The sequence below is a fragment of the Meles meles genome, chromosome 1 (assembly GCF_922984935.1).
Source record: "Meles meles chromosome 1, mMelMel3.1 paternal haplotype, whole genome shotgun sequence".
NCBI lineage: Eukaryota > Metazoa > Chordata > Mammalia > Carnivora > Mustelidae > Meles > Meles meles.
This window is the reverse complement of record NC_060066.1, coordinates 70,713,143-70,725,996: the sequence shown is the minus strand read 5'-3', so window position 1 is coordinate 70,725,996 and position 12,854 is coordinate 70,713,143. Positions and strand designations below refer to the sequence as shown.

At 41.8% G+C, this 12,854-nt stretch overlaps 1 pseudogene; it reads right to left on the bottom strand.

Annotated features, from left to right (window-relative positions):
* Positions 1-2,788: 2,788 nt before the first annotated feature.
* LOC123947298 lies at positions 2,789-4,386 on the bottom strand (annotated as a pseudogene).
* Between the last annotated feature and the right edge of the window lie 8,468 nt (positions 4,387-12,854).

Sequence of the window (12,854 nt, the reverse complement as noted above, 5' to 3'; positions counted from 1 at the left end):
TTTATTCTGGTGGGAATACAAAACAGTGGATTCACTTTGAATGACTATTTGGTGTGTTTTTTTTTTTCTTTCAAGCTGAACATACTCTTCCCACACAACCTAGTCATTACATTACTTGATATTTACTCAAAGCATTCGGAAACTTATACCCCCACAACCCTGTTCTTAAATGTTTAGAGCAACATTATTCATAATTACCAAAACTTAGAAGCAACTAAGATGTTCTTTAGTGGGTGAATGGAGAAACTATGATACATCTAAACCATGGAATATTGTTCAGCACTATAAAGAAATGACTTATCAAGCTATGAAAAGTCACAGAGGAAAGTTAAACACGTATTACTAAGTGAAAAAAGCCAATATGAAAAAACTATACACTGTATGATTGTAAAGATATTCTGGATAAAGCAAAATTATGGAGACAGTAAAAAAAGATCAGTGGTTGCCAGGAGTTGGGGGACAGATGAATAGGTGAATTACCAGGATTTTAGGGTAGTGAAACAATGCTGTATGATACTACAGTAGTAAATATATATCATTATACATTTGTCCAAACCCCCAGAACATACACCAAGAGTGAACCCTATTGTAAACTGTGGACTTTGGGTGGTAATGATCTGGGGTCCTCAGTTATAACCAATGTACTAATCTGGGTGGGGGGATGTTGATAATGTGGGGAGGGCAAGGAGTAGAAAGGAAATCTCTGTACCTTTCTCTCATATTTGCTTTAAACCTAAAACTGCTCTAAAAATAGTCTTTAAAAAAATTAAGAATGGCTCATATAATTGAAACACTGACTAAATGGGTCCACAACACGTTATTTTCTTTTTTGTTTGTTTTTTTTTTGTTTTTGTTTTGGGTTTTTTTCCCAAAAATTTTATTGGGGGGAAACTACAAAACATTTACAATACAATGTTTACAGTCACAATTTGTAGTGAACTGATTCCCCAAAATATATTACAACTCAAGTTGACGTATCTTGTTACATTCAAAAACCTACTTCTGTCAAAGTAGTCCTGAGTACATACATACATACTGCTCCAACCGTACCTACGTACAAACTAAAGCTACTGCTCATTCATCCACTGTCCAGGAAAGCATTCCTGCCTTTCTACACACGGGAAAAAAAAATATACAAGTTTTGGAATTTTATGTAATTAAAACAAGGCATATTCATGTACTACACCATTCTTAGTACTAAGAGGTGGCCTCTTTAGATCTATATAAGAAAGTGGTAAATATCTTCTCCTTTTGTGCAGTTGAACCCATCCTACATTCAAATTCTCTCAAGCACTGAGAGAAAAATACTTTTTTGGTTGAGGAAGATTTAAGGCAAGTTCTGGCCCTTTCCAAAGGCACTGTGAGACTAACCCCCCACCTCATTATTGCTACATGTCTTTAAACGCAGAGTATGTCACAGTAGAATTGGTGGGATAAACAAAAAACAAAATTTTGCTTCTTGCTAATTTAAAAAGCTGGAATGACAAAAAGCATGCCACATTTAAGCCTGCTTGCAAAGTATGTGGTCAACTTTTTTTTCTTTAAAGTTGGATGGGCTACACCCATTATACATTCTAAGAAAACTCATAAGATATTCCTCAAACTACTTCCACAGCATCAGGATAGATTTCTGTAAAGAAATCATGCAATCTTTCAAAACAAGGAAAGAAATTAATGAAATAAATATTACATACAATCTCTTAAATTAAGATTTTTTTACTCATTTACAATAAAATAACCAAGTGAAGTTACAAAAGGCATATATTACTGTGAAAAGAACATACACTCCACATTTTGGCGATTAATAATGGCAATCATAATTTAACATAATAAAAGAATATATATCTATTGCTTTTCATCATACTTGATAAATACAGTATGAACAAAAATTTCAGTGTATACTTTTCACAAAATAATAAATAGGTTAAATAGTTTTTTTCATATTGAGTTGGGGTGCAGTGGTGTGAATCAACTCAAAACAGCTAAAAATTCAGCAGTTATTCCCCCAAATGATTAGGAACTAAGCTCTGCCCAAGGCTTCCAGAAAGAGCAGAGAAAATGGTTCTAAAATTAAACATCCACTAAGTGATGGCAAAAAAACAGTAACCAGTAGGAAACTTTGGAATGCACGTTTGTTTTTGTTTTTTTTTCCAGACATAAAGAATTTTGTGTCAAACAAAAACCTGTGGAGCGGAGGACTACAATCAAGGCATATTCCTGATAGAATATTGGATTCCAGAAGCTTAGAGGTTTAGCAAGGTGGTGGCTGGCTGTTTGTTTACACTGGTCTGAAGACAAACGACAATTAAGAACTTCTCTCACATAAGAGTTCCCACATCTGGACTGTAACTAATGCTTTTCAAGTGAAGATACGGAATGGTGGTTGGTAGCTGCTGGTGCTGGGTTGATTTTTTTTCCCCCAAAAGTCCCAAACTCTTAGGAGACCTAAAAAAGTTTTAAGTGTTTGGTATCTTGTTCTGTTCGCATCACACCTACCCTGTTGTGAGTATTTTGTTCATCAATACAAAAGTTCATTGCCTTTTTTTTTTTTGCTCAACAAGAATGAAACTTCATAATAATAATAAAAATAATAAATAAAAAAAAAGAGAGAAAACCGAAAGGGGAGGGGTGGGGCCCCTCCCGGCACACAAGTTCGAGTCCAAGTGCTCGGTGGGGCCCGCAGACTCTGCTCATGGCCTGTCACCCCCCACTCCAGCGTCCCTCCCTGCCCGTAACAAGGACTCCAGGTGGCAGGGGCGCCCTCCAACAACCGACAGAACAGCCTTCCCCCTTCCTCCTCCTCCTCGCTGGCGCCCTCTTGCCTCAATCGTCAGAGATGGGCAGGCTGCGGCCAGGGTCGAGGCTGGGGGACTCGGAGCCGCTGAGACTGCCCGAGCTGAGTGAGCCGCTCAAGTATCTGTCAGGGTCCGACAGCGAGTCCGGGGTGCTAGGGGACGCGTCGAAGACGGGCAAATCGGACAGGCGGCGCGGCAGCTGGAAGTTGAAGGGCGGCGAGGGCGGCGCGGTGGCACTGGCAGGGAGGGGCGCGCTGGGCGGCGCCGGGGGCTGCACGGGGGTACCAGGCCCTGCTGCTGCTGCTGCTGGCTGGCTGCGATAATAGGCAGCGGCCACGGAGGCGAAGTTGTGGGTCTGGATGCCAAGCGGCGTGATGAAGCTGCTCAGTTCCGGGCCAAACGCAAAGGCGTTGTTAGCGCACGAGGCGGACCGGCAGGCTGCGCACCGAGCGCCGGGTGCCAGCAGGTCCTCCGCGCCCCCTGTGCGGTACAGCAATGCCGCCGAGGGCCGCAGCCGCCGCCGAGGCACAGCAAGTCCGAGCGCCTGAGGGCGTGGAGGCTGCGGAGGCGCATGAGCAGGACAGAGCGGAAGAGGAGCAGGACGAAGCGGCAGAGGAGCAGGAGGAGGCTGAGGAGCAAGAGGGTGGCGGCGGCGGTGCGCGACGTGGGCTGTTGAGCAGCAGCGGCGACTCTAGGCCCCCCGGGGGCTGGTAGTGGCCCGACGGAAAGCCTGAGAAGCTGAGGCTGTGATGCAGCTTGGGCAGCGGCTTCCGGGGGAAGCCGAGGTGCAGCGCGTCCCGCACGCTTAAGGCGCGCAGGTCCCCAGAGGCGCCCCCAGACGGCGCTGGCCGCCGCTCGTCTGCGTTGTGGATGAAGTGGCAGCGCGGCCAGTAGAGGCAGAAGCTGATGGTGTAGAAGGTGTGGCACAACTCGGTCTTGTACTTGCAGTGCCGGGTCAGGCTGGGTAGCTCCTGGAAGCAGTGCGCGAACTGGCACTTCTCGCTGTAGTTGCACGTGCAGCTCTCCTGGAAGGGCCGGCACAGCTCAGTCTTGTGGAGCATCGAGTTAATCTGGGAGCCGCCACCCCTGTGCTGCTGCTGCTGCTGGTGCTGCTGCGCTGGTGCTGCTGCTGGTGCTGCTGCGCTGGTGCTGCTGCTGGTGCTGGTGCTGGTGCTGGTGCTGCTGCTGCTGCTGCTGCTGCTGCTAGTGCAAGAGGTGCTGGTGCAAGAGGTGCTGGCTGTGCTTGCCCTTGCTGAAGGAGCGGTACTGAAATTTGTTCTCCTTGTTAAGCAGGGCCGTGCCTCCGCCCCCTGACAACTCCTTGAAGGTCCTGTAGGAGGCGGGGCCGCCCGCCGCCCAGCTGCCATAGTTGCTGCGGTTAGCCCCGCCCAGGAACTTGGGCGAGCAGCTGCTGGGCCTAGGCGCGGGGTGGGCGGAGAAAGCCCGTCGTGAAGCCCGAGCTAGGGGCAGCGGCCACGGGGGTCCCCACCGGCTTCTTGTCCAGCATGTTCAGATTGAGATTGGCCAGGGATTTCTCCGTCTTGCACAGGAAGTCGATATCGTAGAAGGCAGACAGAAGTGTCATCGACATGTTTCTGGATCTTGTAATGGTCGGAGTTGCAGGCACGGAGGTCCGGAGGAGCCCTCCGGGCGGCAAGGCCGGCTGGAGCTACGACGAAGAACGGGTGACCGGCGGGGGAGGGACCGAAAGTTTGCCGGGGGACGAGACAAGAGGGAAAGGGAAGCAGCGCGGCCTGATTTGAGGGTGCCCGGGGGTGCGGAGTGGGGGGAAAGAGGAGAGAGAAAAAAGAGCGCTCCTCCACTCCCCGGGGATGCTCGGCCCGCCCCCCACCACCAACCCGTGCGCGGAGCCGGCGACAGTTCCCAGACTGCTGGACCACAGCACGTTATTTTCATTTGTCATTTCATTTGTTTTCATTAACTTTAATCTAAATAAATGAGTTGGTGCCTAAAAATAAATGTCACACCACAAGGAAAACTGGTGTGAATCTTACCAGAGCTGCCGTTATGTGAAGCTCTTAGTATTTGGTTTAGAAGTTGGAAGCAAGGTAATATGGAAGGTAGAAATTCATTTAATTGATATTTATTGAGAACTAAGTTTGTGTTGGACACTGTACTAAGCTTTGAAATCAGCAGTAAATAAGGAAGATATAGTTCCTGCTCTCATGGATCATAAGTAATATATATTCAGTAGACCTATTTTCCCTTTTCTTAGAATGAAGAGTAGGGCAAATGATGGAATGAGGGCTTTAAACTAAGTCATAGAGAGTACTCTACCACAGTTTTCTAATTAAAGTATAAATGAATAACCTTAAGCAACCAAAATAGGAATCTGAACTTTAAAAATGATGATTTGACTCCAATTTTAACCAAAATTGTGAGTCAGAATAATCCCATAGGATATTTTCAATAATTAATGGCTCTGATGCTCATTAGGGTATCTTCCTTTTCCTTCTCCCCCTACTATCATTTCCCCTTATTAAAAAGAAAGTAAAACGAAACCAAAAATCTCTCAACAAATATTAGTAGTCAACATCTTAATTATTGGCTTGATTTTCAGCTTTCAAAAACTCAGTGATGTGTGATTATAAAAATCTCAGACCCCATAGTCCTGAGCAGTTGCCAGTTTGCATCACTAAAGACTCCTTATTGCCTCAGCAAGTGTCCATCCAAGTCATTCAGCACCAGGCCAATGGTAAAGAATCTGTCTTTTAATTCCACCTCTGATTTCCAGCAGATTCAAAGTTTCCTGAAACCCATTAAAACCCCAGAAGGGGGCACCTGGGTGGCTCAGTGGGTTAAAGCCTCTGCCTTCAGCTCAGGTCATGATCCCAGGGTCCTGGGATCAAGACCCACATCGGGCTCTCTGCTCAGTGGAGAGCCTGCTTCCTCCTCTCTCTCTCTCTCTGCCTGCCTCTCTGCCTACTTGTGATCTATATCTGTCAAATTAAAAAAAAAAAAAATCTTTAAAACCCCAGAAGGATAGGCTCATGCATGGAGTGCTCCTTCCTGCTGTTAATCTCAGTACCAGAAAAGACATGTTGCCAGCAGTGGAATATCAAGCAGGAGATTTCTGGAGAATCAGTCTAATATTACTCCATATTTACCACTCCTTCCCTGGAATTGAAAATGTCTGGATTCCTGGGGGAAGACACTGTTACTCAGAACTTTGAAACTCAGGTCAGGGTCAACAGATATGGACTGCACCATTCCCCAAACAAAAGGAATATTAAGCCCTAAAGTCAAATCTCATACCGTGCTCATATTTAATATCACTTCACTTAAAGTGGAGCACAGATTTACACCTTTGAGCTGTCTCCCAACTCCACTTCGTATTCTTATATAGTTTGTACACTCTGCTTCCTCAATCAAAGTCTCTCCCCATGCTTGGCCCACCAACTATTACTCTATGTAATTAGTAGATATACCCTTGCCCTCAACTTCCACCTTAAATGTTCCCAATTTAGATGGTATTGCAATCCCAAAGAGCAAATGTGAGCACCCTGAGATATTGGGCCACGAGTAGTTTCACTGGGAGAAGGACGCTTCTGATCCCCTGTACTCCTGGAAAATGAAGCAGCAGTTAGATTCACCTAGAAGCCACACAAGTTCGACTGCCTGCTAGACACTTCAGTCTTGCACACTGACTGACTCACAGGAATACTTAAGTGTCTGGGCAGCTTTATGCCTGTTTTGGTAGGATGATTTTTGGATTCGGTTTCAGGATAACATAATATTATGAAATAAAATGGAAATCTTGTCATACTAGTAAATTTATAAAACTAGGATAGATTTTTCTAAAGTCATATTCGCTTTTATTATAATAATCTATCCTCATATTTAAAAATAATGTCAATTATTATTAAAATATTATGTGATTCTATAGCTTATTGACACAGAAACGTAAGCCCTCAGACAACTTACAGCCCTCATACAGTAGTCATTTCAAGTCAACCAGGTGAGTTGAAGCTTACAGGTTTCTGTGACTCTTGAAATGAATTCATCAAGAAATTTACATTTCATTCTCTGGGTTTCCCTATTGTAATTTTGTGCATAGAAATCAAACGACTTGGTTATCTAGAAGCCCCAGAATATGCCGATCTCAATTTTTTGAGATAATGACCGAAACAAAACATTTAAAACCCTTTTTGAGACTTCTAGACTCATTGAGAATATATGTATGGATCCTTGCAAATTTTAAGAACCTTTCCATAGTTTATTTCTGCACAATCAAGAGCTCCATCTATCCTTGTCAGGATTGAGAGATTCCCATAACATGCCAGACTGATCCACAATCTTGATTGGATGCATGTTCTTACAAATCTTTTACAATTACCAGCTATAAACTTTACTGAAAGGTCTTTTTTCTGGCAGGATATGCTACTATTTAAAACATTACATAAAATACTGCTGCCTTTTTCTGATATTTAGCAATCCTACTCCCACCATCTATGTTAATCTTTGTTACATTATAATTATAGTTAAAATATAATAAAATCCAGTCAAAAATTAACACTAAATAAATCAAAATCCGGGCAAGGTTTTCAAAATGGAAGTTGATAATCTGGCTATAAAATTTGTATGATATTGGGAGGGAGACAAACCATAAATGACTCTTAATCTCACAAAACAAACTGGGGGTTGCTGGGGGGAGGTGGGGTTGGGAGAGGGGTAGGGGGTTATGGACATTGGGGAGGGTATGTGCTATTGTGAGTGCTGTGAAGTGTGTAAACCTGGCGATTCACAGACCTGTACCCCTGGGGATAAAAATACATTATATATTTATTAAAAAAAAAATTGGAAGGGGAGGCGAACCATAAGAGACTATGGACTCTGAAAAACAACCTGAGGGTTTTGAAGGGTCAGGGGTGGGAGGTTGGGGGAACAGGTGGTGGGTAATGGGGAGGGCACGTTTTGCATGGAGCACTGGGTGTTGTGAAAAAACAATGAATACTGTTACGTGGAAAAAATAAATAAATTAAAAAAAATTTGTATGATATGCAAAAGGCCAAGAAATGGCATTCTTAGAGAAGAATTAAATAAGAGAAAGTATTATACAGATACCAAAACTTAATATAAAGCTATAAGAAGACAGTAAGAGTGAAACAAGAATAGAAAATAAACCAATAGAAAAGAAGTGTCCAAAAACAGACCCACGCATAAAAGGACACATCATCTATACAAAGGAAGTACTAAAGATTAGTGATAAAAATTAGTGTTGGTGCTAGGTCAATTATACAACCATATGTAAAAGGTAAATCTTGATATCTGTCTTATACCACCTACAAAAATCTATTCCTGAAAGAATTAGCTTGGAATTGTAAAAAATAAATGTTTTATAAGATAAATTATTTTTATAACCTTGAGGTAGGAGAGGTAGGAAATGATTTCTTACCTTTTTTTTAAGATTTATCTACTTATTTGAAAAAAGGGAAGGGCAGAGGGAGAGAAGCAGACTCCCTCTTAATCATGTGGAACCCACACAGGGCTCAATCCTATGACCCTGAGATCATGACCTGAGCCAAAACCCAGAGCTGGATGCTTTTTAAAAAAAAAAAAAAAGATGTTATTATTTTGAGAGAGAGAGAGAGAGGCATGAGGTGAGGAGGGGCAGAGTGAGAGTGAGAATCTCAAGCAGATCTAAAGTCTGAGTGCTGAGTGCAGAGTCCAATGCAGGGCTTGATCTCACAACCCTGAGACCATGACCTAAACTGAATTCAAGAGTTGGGTACTTAAACAATTTAACCACCCAGGCACCCTAGAAATGTCTTCTTGAACAGATTTTAAAAAGCAATAGCTATAAATGAGGAGACTGATAGACTAGACTACATTCAAATCAAGGATTTTTTAATCAAAGACACCATGGTGAGAGTGAAGAGGCAAGTAACAGTGTGAGTAAATATATGCAACACATATAACTGACAAAGGTCTCACATTCAGAATATGTAAAAACCTCCTAAAACTTAATAAGAAAAAGTCAAATGATCCAAGAGGAAAATGAATAGAAGATCTGAAATGGTAATTTGCAAAAGAAAGTATGTGAGTGATATTTACTTTCATTAATAAATATATCAGAGCAAATGAAAATCACAATAATGAGGCACCACCACACATACAACACTAGCTAAAATTGAAAAGACTGACAACCCTCAATGTTCACATGGATGCGGAGCAACAACTCATTTGCTGCAGGAGGAAGCACACTGAGTTTGGTGGTGTATTCTAGATCTAAAAATTAGCATACCCTGGAACAGCTGGGAAGATGACAAGAATAGGAGGGCCCTAAGCACACCTAAACCCATAGATAATACTAAATAACACTTGCGTCAATGTAAATAGCCCAGAAAATGACTCCAAGACTGGCAAAACAAACCCCACTAAACTAAGTGTAGAAGAGAGGCCAAATGGAAGAGCATAGGAAGGGCAGAGACATGGTTCCTAAACAGTCCCTTGGGATTATCCACAGCTGGAAGGGATGTCACAGGTAAAGAGAGGAGAGAGAAACAGGCCCTCACACTGGGGAACCTGAAAGGGCAAGACGAATCACCATAATATTTGGCTTAGAAAACCAGAGGGGTCAAATTTTATAAGTACTTATAATCAGTGGGACTTTAACCTGGGATTTAAAAAAATCAGTGGGCTTGGCTCTGGGAAAGATGGGAGGTCCATAGCAAAGAATCCCTACCCTTAAAGAGACAACACAACAAATAGTTCCACAAGATACAGCATAGAAGTAGCAGCTTGAAAAACGTGTGAAGCATATGGGGTGAGAGAGTTGTTTACTCATCTCAGAGCATGTCCGAGAGGGATTAGGTCACTGGCAGAATCCTGCAGGAACAAAGGAAATGGCAGGCACCATTTCCATCCCCATGTCTCCCAGCATAAACACACAGCCACCTCACTACCTAACTTGATTAACAGTGTGCCCCACTCCCTTCATCCAGGTGGGCCTCTGTCCCAGCACTGCAGATACCCTCCCCTAGAAGACACGTGTGAAGACCTTGCAAATAAGCATGCATCCTGCTTCCGTGCACACTGCAGATCTGTCTCCTCCAATACGTCTTGGCCAGAGACCAACCAAAGCAGTATCACAAAACTGGCAATGTGCAAGCAGCCTTGACAAGAGCCAGCACCCCTCCATACTGAGTCCTTCCAAGGAAGAGTGAAAGATAACTACACACAACAGTAAGACCACCCAACCCAGAAGTGGGCTGGTAGCAAACAGCTGGTCTGAATGTAGCCCCACCCACTAATGAAAGCTTCTCAGGGGAAAATACCCTGCAATTTTGTGCTATTATATCTCTGACAAACAACTGGGGTGACTCAACTTCAGCCCAAGGTGGCCCCAGACTAGCCTACTAACACCACAGGGACTGAAACATGCCCACAATAAGCAAAGAGAGCCATTACAGACAACTGGACTAAAGGAAAATTGACTCAGCCATAACATCAGGGTACATACAACACACATAGGAAACACGCCTGAAGTATCAGGTTCTGGTGAACAAGGGACAGGACACTGCAGGGCACCATAGGAACTCTTCTTCATAAGGACACTATTTTAAAGAGAAGGGGACATAGCTAACTTTCTTAATACCTAGAAACATACATAGAGAGTTAGACAAAATGAGGAGAGAGAAAAAATATCAAAGAGGACAAAATCACAGCAAGAGAGCTAAATGAAATAGGGATGAGTAATATATCTGATAGAGAATTTAAAGTAATGATCATGAAGATACTGGGTTTGAGAAAAGAGTGGAGGACATCAGCAAGACCCTCACCAAACAGATAAAGAAGAACCAATCAGAGATGAAGAGCACAATAAATGGAGTTCAAAGTACACTAGATAGGATAACTATCAGACTAGAGGAAGCAGAAGAATGAATTAATGGTCTCAGGACAGAGTACAGGAAAATAAGCAAGCTGAGCAGGTGAAAAAAAAAAAAAGAAAATGGACAAAAATGAGAATAGACTTAGGGAATCCAGTGACACCAGGAAACATAATGTCATTGACATTATAGAGATCCCAGAAGGAGAAGAGAGAGAAAAGGGGGCAGAAAATTTATTTGAGGAAATAATAGCTGAAAACTTCCTGAATATGGGGAAGGAAAAAAAATCCAGACTGAGAAGGCACAGAGATGGCTCAATAAAGTCAACCAAAAGAGGTCCACACCAAGACACACAGTAATTAAAACTGCTAAAAGGTAGTAGTAAAGAGAGAATTTTTTAAAGCAGCAAGAGAAACCAGTCCCATACAATGGAAACCCTGTTAGGTTGTCAGCCTGATTTTTTGTAAAGAGTTTATTTATTTATTTGAGAGAGATACAGATAGTGAGAGGGAGCAGGAGTGGGGAGGAGAGAGAGAAGTGTGCTCCTGCTGAGCAGGGAACCCAATGCAGGATTCCATCCCAGGACCCTGAGATCTGCTGAAGGCAGATGCTTAATGACTGACGACAGGTGCCCCTGTAAGCCTGATTTTTCAGCAGAAAATTTGCAAGCCAGAAATGAGTGGCATGATATATTCAAAATGCTGGGGGAAAAAACCCCCCAAAAAACAAAAAAACACCTTGCAACTTAAAATAGTGTATCGAGCAAAGCTATCATTCAGAATAGAAGGAGAAATAAAGAATTTCCCAGATAAAAATTGAATGAGTTCATGACACTAAAACAATCCAACAAGAAATGTTGAAGGTGACTCTTCTAGTGGGAAGGAAAGGTCGTAAGTTAAGAAAAGCAGGAAGCACAAAAGCAGGAAAAGTAAGCATATTTGTAAAAATTAATCAAAGGACTCACAAAAGAAAAGGATGTAAAGTACGGCATTAAATACCTAAAACACGACAGGGAGATGAGGCAAAAATGGGTTCAGACTTAAGCAAACATCAACTTAATATAGACTGCTATATGCAGATGTTATATACAAACCTCTTGGTAAAGCAAAATCAAAGAACTATAATAGATATACAAAAAGTAAGGAGAGATAATCCAAGTAAATCACTAAAGAGAGGCAAATTATTATGAGAGAAGAGAACAAGGAAGAAAGGAACAAAGAAGTTCTATAAAAACAACCATAAAATGAGCAACAAAATGGCAGTAAGTACATACCTGCGAATAATTATTATTAATGTAAATAAACTAAATGCATCAATCAAAAGACGTAGGGTGATGGAATGGAAAACAAATAAAAAAACACCTACACGCTGCCTACAAGAGACTCATTTCATATACCTAAAGATACACACAAACTGAAAGGATGGACAAATATTCATCATGCAAATAAGTGTGAAAAGAAAGCCACAGTAGAGAATCTTATAGCGAATGAAGCAGACTTTAAAACAAAGATGATAATAAGAAATAAAATAGGGCACTACTTGATAATATAGAGGAAAACCCAACAAGAAGGTATAGCAAATGTAAATATTTATGCCCTCAACACAAGAATAAACAAATGCATAATATGGTTAATAACAAACATAAAGGTAGTAATCGGTAATAAATCGATTATAGTAGAGGGATTTAACACCCCACTTACATCTTTGGAGAGATCATCCAAACAGAAATTCAACATGGAAACAGGGAACTGAATCACACATTGGACCAGTGGATTTAACAGATACGCTCAGAACATTTCATGCTAAAACAGCAGAATACACATTCTTTTCAAGTGCACATAGAATATTCACCAGAATATATCATATATTAGCCCACAAAATAAGTCTCAACAAATTCAAAAATATCAGTCATACCATGCATATTTTCTGACCATAATGCTATGAAACTAGAAATCAACCACAAGAAAAAAATCTAGAAAGAGCACAGACGTATCAAGGTTAAGCAACAAGCTATGAAACAATGAATGAATCAACCAAGAAATCAAAGAGGAAATAAAAAATTTCATGGAGACAAAGAAAATGAAAACACAATGGTCCAAAATCTTTAGGATGCAGCACAAGATGTTCTAAGAGGGAAGTTTATAGCAATACAGGCATACCTCAAGAAGCAAGAAAAATCTCAAATAAACAACCTAATCTTACAATCTAG